Below are 8,526 nucleotides of genomic sequence, written 5' to 3'. Positions count from 1 at the left end.
AAAACAACTAAAATTTTAGTGCTTTTTGACCAAAAAAATAGAAATTGAAAGTCTCTTTGCAATATTTTCATTGTTAACATGCAATATATGAATGTATGTCTGGATGATTTGTAATGGGGCAATACCATACCTTAATGTATTCACTGTAAAAGAAAAAGTATGTATCATCTTACTATAAAATAAAGTGCAGAAAACACAAATAAGACTTTTTTCCACACAGGTTTAATCGGCTATTTCCTGGTATTCTTCAATGCGTTCTGATATTGACTGGTAATTGTGTTTGATACTTTCTTAGACTATTTCTGCCTCTGGCTGATGTGTATTTTCTTTCCAAACTCCACCAGAGCCTATGATTACACAGCATCCTATCTGTAGAAAACGGCAGTGCAGGGATAGGGAAGAAAACTATAGGCATCCAAAGGAGCCCGACTAGCTCAGTCGGTAGAGCATGAGACTCTTAATCTCAGCGTCGTGGGTTCGAGCCCCATGTTGGGCGAAAACAACTAATATTTTAGTGCTTTATGACCAAAAAAATAGAAATTGAAATTCTCTTTACAATATTTGCAATATTTTGATTGTTAAAATGCAATATATGAATGCATGTCTGGATGATGTGTAATGGGTCAATACCACACCTTAATGTATTCACTGTAAAAGAAAAAGTATGTATCATCTTACTATAAAATAAAGTGGAGAAAACACAAATAAGACTTTTTTCCACACAGGTTTAATCGGCTATTTCCTGATATTCTTCAATGCGTTCTGATATTGACTGGTAATTGTGTTTGATACTTTCTTAGACTATTTCTGCCTCTGGCTGATGTGTATTTTCTTTCCAAACTCCACCAGAGCCTATGATTACACCGCATCCTATCTGTGGAAAACGGCAGTGCAGGGATAGGGTTCGAGCCCCACGTTGGGCGAAAACAACTAAAATTGTAGTGCTTTTTGACCAAAAAAATAGAAATTGAAAGTCTCTTTACAATATTTGCAATATTTTCATTGTTAACATGCAATATATGAATGCATGTCTGGATGATGTGTAATGGGGCAATACCATACCTTAATGTATTCACTGTAAAAGAAAAAGTATGTATCATCTTATTATAAAATAAAGTGGAGAAAACACAAATAAGACATTTTTTCACACAGGTTCAGTCAGCTATTTCCTGATATTCTTCAAAGCGTTCTGATATTGACTGGTAATTGTGTTTGATACTTTCTTAGACTATTTCTGCCTCTGGCTGATGTGTATTTTCTTTCCAAACTCCACCAGAGCCTATGATTGCACAGCATCCTATCTGTGGAAACGGGCAGTGCAGGGATAGGGAAGAAAACTATAGGCATCCAAAAGAGCCAGCCTGGCTAGCTCAGTTGGTAGAGCATGAGACTCTTAATCTAGGGTCGTGGGTTCGAGCCCCACGTTGGGCGAAAACAACTAAAATTTTAGTGCTTTTTGACCAAAAAAATAGAAATTGAAAGTCTCTTTGCAATATTTTCATTGTTAACATGCAATATATGAATGTATGTCTGGATGATTTGTAATGGGGCAATACCATACCTTAATGTATTCACTGTAAAAGAAAAAGTATGTATCATCTTACTATAAAATAAAGTGCAGAAAACACAAATAAGACTTTTTTCCACACAGGTTTAATCGGCTATTTCCTGGTATTCTTCAATGCGTTCTGATATTGACTGGTAATTGTGTTTGATACTTTCTTAGACTATTTCTGCCTCTGGCTGATGTGTATTTTCTTTCCAAACTCCACCAGAGCCTATGATTACACAGCATCCTATCTGTGGAAAGCGGCAGTGCAGGGATAGGGAAGAAAACTATAGGCATCCAAAGGAGCCCGGCTAGCTCAGTCGGTAGAGCATGAGACTCTTAATCTCAGGGTCGCGTTGGGCGAAAACAACTAAAATTTTAGTGCTTTTTGACCAAAAAAATAGAAATTGAAAGTCTCTATACAATATTTGCAATATTTTCATTGTTAACATGCAATATATGAATGCATGTCTGGATGATGTGTAATGGGGCAATACCATACCTTAATGTATTCACTGTAAAAGAAAAAGTATGCATCATCTTACTATAAAATAAAGTGGAGAAAACACAAATAAGACTTTTTTCCACACAGGTTTAATAGGCTATTTCCTGATATTCTTCAATGCGTTCTGATATTTACTGGTAATTGTGTTTGATACTTTCTTAGACTATTTCTGCCTCTTGCTGATGTGTATTTTCTTTCCAAACTCCACCAGAGCCTATGATTACACAGCATCCTATCTGTGGTAAGCGGCAGTGGAGGGATAGGGAAGAAAACTATAGGCATCCAAAGGAGCCTGGCTAGCTCAGTCGGTAGAGCATGAGACTCTTAATCTCAGGGTCGTGGGTTCGAGCCCCACGTTGGGCGAAAACAACTAAAATTGTAGTGCTTTTTGACCAAAAAAATAGAAATTGAAAGTCTCTTTACAATATTTGCAATATTTTCATTGTTAACATGCAATATATGAATGCATGTCTGGATGATGTGTAATGGGGCAATACCATACCTTAATGTATTCACTGTAAAAGAAAAAGTATGTATCATCTTATTATAAAATAAAGTGGAGAAAACACAAATAAGACATTTTTTCACACAGGTTCAGTCAGCTATTTCCTGATATTCTTCAAAGCGTTCTGATATTGACTGGTAATTGTGTTTGATACTTTCTTAGACTATTTCTGCCTCTGGCTGATGTGTATTTTCTTTCCAAACTCCACCAGAGCCTATGATTGCACAGCATCCTATCTGTGGAAACCGGCAGTGCAGGGATAGGGAAGAAAACTATAGGCATCCAAAAGAGCCAGCCTGGCTAGCTCAGTTGGTAGAGCATGAGACTCTTAATCTCAGGGTCGTGGGTTCGAGCCCCACGTTGGGCGAAAACAACTAAAATTGTAGTGCTTTTTGACCAAAAAAATAGAAATTGAAAGTCTCTACAATATTTGCAATATTTTCATTGTTAACATGCAATATATGAATGCATGTCTGGATGATGTGTAATGGGGCAATACCATACCTTAATGTATTCACTGTAAAAGAAAAAGTATGTATCATCTTATTATAAAATAAAGTGGAGAAAACACAAATAAGACTTTTTTTCACACAGGTTCAGTCAGCTATTTCCTGATATTCTTCAAAGCGTTCTGATATTGACTGGTAATTGTGTTTGATACTTTCTTAGACTATTTCTGCCTCTGGCTGTTGTGTATTTTCTTTCCAAACTCCACCAGAGCCTATGATTGCACAGCATCCTATCTGTGGAAACCGGAAGTGCAGGGATAGGGAAGAAAACTATAGGCATCCAAAGGAGCCCGGCTAGCTCAGTTGGTAGAGCATGAGACTCTTAATCTCAGGGTCGTGGGTTCGAGCCCCACGTTGGGCGAAAACAACTAAAATTTTAGTGCTTTTTGACCAAAAAAATAGAAATTGAAAGTCTCTTTGCAATATTTTCATTGTTAACATGCAATATATGAATGTATGTCTGGATGATTTGTAATGGGGCAATACCATACCTTAATGTATTCACTGTAAAAGAAAAAGTATGTATCATCTTACTATAAAATAAAGTGCAGAAAACACAAATAAGACTTTTTTCCACACAGGTTTAATCGGCTATTTCCTGGTATTCTTCAATGCGTTCTGATATTGACTGGTAATTGTGTTTGATACTTTCTTAGACTATTTCTGCCTCTGGCTGATGTGTATTTTCTTTCCAAACTCCACCAGAGCCTATGATTACACAGCATCCTATCTGTGGAAAGCGGCAGTGCAGGGATAGGGAAGAAAACTATAGGCATCCAAAGGAGCCCGGCTAGCTCAGTCGGTAGAGCATGAGACTCTTAATCTCAGGGTCGCGTTGGGCGAAAACAACTAAAATTTTAGTGCTTTTTGACCAAAAAAATAGAAATTGAAAGTCTCTATACAATATTTGCAATATTTTCATTGTTAACATGCAATATATGAATGCATGTCTGGATGATGTGTAATGGGGCAATACCATACCTTAATGTATTCACTGTAAAAGAAAAAGTATGCATCATCTTACTATAAAATAAAGTGGAGAAAACACAAATAAGACTTTTTTCCACACAGGTTTAATAGGCTATTTCCTGATATTCTTCAATGCGTTCTGATATTTACTGGTAATTGTGTTTGATACTTTCTTAGACTATTTCTGCCTCTTGCTGATGTGTATTTTCTTTCCAAACTCCACCAGAGCCTATGATTACACAGCATCCTATCTGTGGTAAGCGGCAGTGGAGGGATAGGGAAGAAAACTATAGGCATCCAAACGAGCCTGGCTAGCTCAGTCGGTAGAGCATGAGACTCTTAATCTCAGGGTCGTGGGTTCGAGCCCCACGTTGGGCGAAAACAACTAAAATTGTAGTGCTTTTTGACCAAAAAAATAGAAATTGAAAGTCTCTTTACAATATTTGCAATATTTTCATTGTTAACATGCAATATATGAATGCATGTCTGGATGATGTGTAATGGGGCAATACCATACCTTAATGTATTCACTGTAAAAGAAAAAGTATGTATCATCTTATTATAAAATAAAGTGGAGAAAACACAAATAAGACATTTTTTCACACAGGTTCAGTCAGCTATTTCCTGATATTCTTCAAAGCGTTCTGATATTGACTGGTAATTGTGTTTGATACTTTCTTAGACTATTTCTGCCTCTGGCTGATGTGTATTTTCTTTCCAAACTCCACCAGAGCCTATGATTGCACAGCATCCTATCTGTGGAAACCGGCAGTGCAGGGATAGGGAAGAAAACTATAGGCATCCAAAAGAGCCAGCCTGGCTAGCTCAGTTGGTAGAGCATGAGACTCTTAATCTCAGGGTCGTGGGTTCGAGCCCCACGTTGGGCGAAAACAACTAAAATTGTAGTGCTTTTTGACCAAAAAAATAGAAATTGAAAGTCTCTACAATATTTGCAATATTTTCATTGTTAACATGCAATATATGAATGCATGTCTGGATGATGTGTAATGGGGCAATACCATACCTTAATGTATTCACTGTAAAAGAAAAAGTATGTATCATCTTATTATAAAATAAAGTGGAGAAAACACAAATAAGACTTTTTTTCACACAGGTTCAGTCAGCTATTTCCTGATATTCTTCAAAGCGTTCTGATATTGACTGGTAATTGTGTTTGATACTTTCTTAGACTATTTCTGCCTCTGGCTGTTGTGTATTTTCTTTCCAAACTCCACCAGAGCCTATGATTGCACAGCATCCTATCTGTGGAAACCGGCAGTGCAGGGATAGGGAAGAAAACTATAGGCATCCAAAGGAGCCCGGCTAGCTCAGTTGGTAGAGCATGAGACTCTTAATCTCAGGGTCGTGGGTTCGAGCCCCACGTTGGGCGAAAACAACTAAAATTTTAGTGCTTTTTGACCAAAAAAATAGAAATTGAAAGTCTCTTTGCAATATTTTCATTGTTAACATGCAATATATGAATGTATGTCTGGATGATTTGTAATGGGGCAATACCATACCTTAATGTATTCACTGTAAAAGAAAAAGTATGTATCATCTTACTATAAAATAAAGTGCAGAAAACACAAATAAGACTTTTTTCCACACAGGTTTAATCGGCTATTTCCTGGTATTCTTCAATGCGTTCTGATATTGACTGGTAATTGTGTTTGATACTTTCTTAGACTATTTCTGCCTCTGGCTGATGTGTATTTTCTTTCCAAACTCCACCAGAGCCTATGATTACACAGCATCCTATCTGTGGAAAGCGGCAGTTCAGGGATAGGGAAGAAAACTATAGGCATCCAAAGGAGCCCGGCTAGCTCAGTCGGTAGAGCATGAGACTCTTAATCTCAGGGTCGCGTTGGGCGAAAACAACTCAAATTTTAGTGCTTTTTGACCAAAAAAATAGAAATTGTAAGTCTCTATACAATATTTGCAATATTTTCATTGTTAACATGCAATATATGAATGCATGTCTGGATGATGTGTAATGGGGCAATACCATACCTTAATGTATTCACTGTAAAAGAAAAAGTATGCATCATCTTACTATAAAATAAAGTGGAGAAAACACAAATAAGACTTTTTTCCACACAGGTTTAATAGGCTATTTCCTGATATTCTTCAATGCGTTCTGATATTTACTGGTAATTGTGTTTGATACTTTCTTAGACTATTTCTGCCTCTTGCTGATGTGTATTTTCTTTCCAAACTCCACCAGAGCCTATGATTACACAGCATCCTATCTGTGGTAAGCGGCAGTGGAGGGATAGGGAAGAAAACTATAGGCATCCAAAGGAGCCTGGCTAGCTCAGTCGGTAGAGCATGAGACTCTTAATCTCAGGGTCGTGGGTTCGAGCCCCACGTTGGGCGAAAACAACTAAAATTGTAGTGCTTTTTGACCAAAAAAATACATCCTATCTGTGGAAAACGGCAGTGCAGGGATAGGGAAGAAAACTATCAGCAACCAAAGGACCCCGGCTAGCTCAGTCGGTAGAGCACGAGACTCTTAATCTCAGAGTCGTGGGTTCGAGCCCCACGTTGGGCAAAAACAATAAAATTTTAGTGCTTTTTGACCAAAAAAATAGAAATTGAAAGTCTCTTTACAATATTTGCAATATTTTGATTGTTAACATGCAATATATGAATGCATGTCTGGATGATGTGTAAAGGGGCAATACCACACCTTAATGTATTCACTGTAAAAGATAAAGTATGTATCATCTTACTATAAAATAAAGTGGAGAAAACACAAATAAGACTTTTTTCCACACAGGTTTAATCGGCTATTTCCTGATATTCTTCAATGCGTTCTGATATTGACTGGATATTGACTGGTAATTGTGTTTGATACTTTCTTAGACTATTTCTGCCTCTGGCTGATGTGTATTTTCTTTCCAAACTCCACCAGAGCCTATGATTACACAGCATCCTATCTGTGGAAAACGGCAGTGCAGGGATAGGGAAGAAAACTATAGGCATCCAAAGAAGCCCGGCTAGCTCAGTCGGTAGAGCATGAGACTCTTAATCTCAGGGTCCTGGGTTTGAGCCCCACTTTGGGCGAAAACAACAAAAATTTTAGTTCTTTTTGACCAAAAAAATACATCCTATCTGTGGAAAACGGCATTGCAGGGATAGGGAAGAAAACTAAAAGCAGCCAAAGGAGCCCGGCTAGCTCAGTCGGTAGAGCATGAGACTCTTAATCTCAGGTCGTGGGTTCGAGCCCCACGTTGGGTGAAAACAACTAAAATTTTAGTGCTTTTTGACCAAAAAAATAGAAATTGAAAGTCTCTTTACAATATTTGCAATATTTTCATTGTTAACATGCAATATATGAATGCATGTCTGGATGATGTGTAATGGGGCAATACCACACCTTAATGTATTCACTGTAAAAGAAAAAGTATGTATCATCTTACTATAAAATAAAGTGGAGAAAACACAAATAAGACTTTTTTCCACACAGGTTTAATCGGCTATATCCTGATATTCTTCAATGCGTTCTGATATTGACTGGTAATTGTGTTTGATACTTTCTTAGACTATTTCTGCCTCTGGCTGATGTGTATTTTCTTTCCAAACTCCACCAGAGCCTATGATTACACAGCATCCTATCTGTGGAAAACGGCAGTGCAGGGATAGGGAAGAAAACTATAGGCATCCAAAGGAGCCCGACTAGCTCAGTCGGTAGAGCATGAGACTCTTAATCTCAGCGTCGTGGGTTCGAGCCCCATGTTGGGCGAAAACAACTAAAATTTTAGTGCTTTTTGACCAAAAAAATACATCCTATCTGTGGAAAACGGCAGTGCAGGGATAGGGAAGAAAACTATCAGCAACCAAAGGACCCCGGCTAGCTCAGTCGGTAGAGCACGAGACTCTTAATCTCAGAGTCGTGGGTTCGAGCCCCACGTTGGGCAAAAACAATAAAATTTTAGTGCTTTTTGACCAAAAAAATAGAAATTGAAAGTCTCTTTACAATATTTGCAATATTTTGATTGTTAACATGCAATATATGAATGCATGTCTGGATGATGTGTAAAGGGGCAATACCACACCTTAATGTATTCACTGTAAAAGATAAAGTATGTATCATCTTACTATAAAATAAAGTGGAGAAAACACAAATAAGACTTTTTTCCACACAGGTTTAATCGGCTATTTCCTGATATTCTTCAATGCGTTCTGATATTGACTGGATATTGACTGGTAATTGTGTTTGATACTTTCTTAGACTATTTCTGCCTCTGGCTGATGTGTATTTTCTTTCCAAACTCCACCAGAGCCTATGATTACACAGCATCCTATCTGTGGAAAACGGCAGTGCAGGGATAGGGAAGAAAACTATAGGCATCCAAAGAAGCCCGGCTAGCTCAGTCGGTAGAGCATGAGACTCTTAATCTCAGGGTCCTGGGTTTGAGCCCCACTTTGGGCGAAAACAACAAAAATTTTAGTTCTTTTTGACCAAAAAAATACATCCTATCTGTGG

At 37.7% G+C, this 8,526-nt stretch overlaps 2 non-coding genes across 2 annotated transcripts; both read left to right on the top strand.

Annotated features, from left to right (window-relative positions):
• The first annotated feature begins 3,356 nt into the window (after positions 1–3,356).
• TRNAK-CUU (transfer RNA lysine (anticodon CUU)) lies at positions 3,357–3,429 on the top strand. Its single transcript has one exon. It is a non-coding gene; the product is annotated as a tRNA-Lys (tRNA).
• Positions 3,430–5,354: 1,925 nt separating this feature from the next.
• TRNAK-CUU (transfer RNA lysine (anticodon CUU)) lies at positions 5,355–5,427 on the top strand. The gene has a single exon. It is a non-coding gene; the product is annotated as a tRNA-Lys (tRNA).
• Positions 5,428–8,526: the final 3,099 nt, after the last annotated feature.

This window comes from Ambystoma mexicanum, chromosome 4q (assembly GCF_040938575.1).
Source record: "Ambystoma mexicanum isolate Mex_15411 chromosome 4q, UKY_AmexF1_1, whole genome shotgun sequence".
Classification (NCBI taxonomy): domain Eukaryota; kingdom Metazoa; phylum Chordata; class Amphibia; order Caudata; family Ambystomatidae; genus Ambystoma; species Ambystoma mexicanum.
Note: the sequence above shows the minus strand (reverse complement) of the source record. Positions and strands in the feature narration are given on the sequence as shown.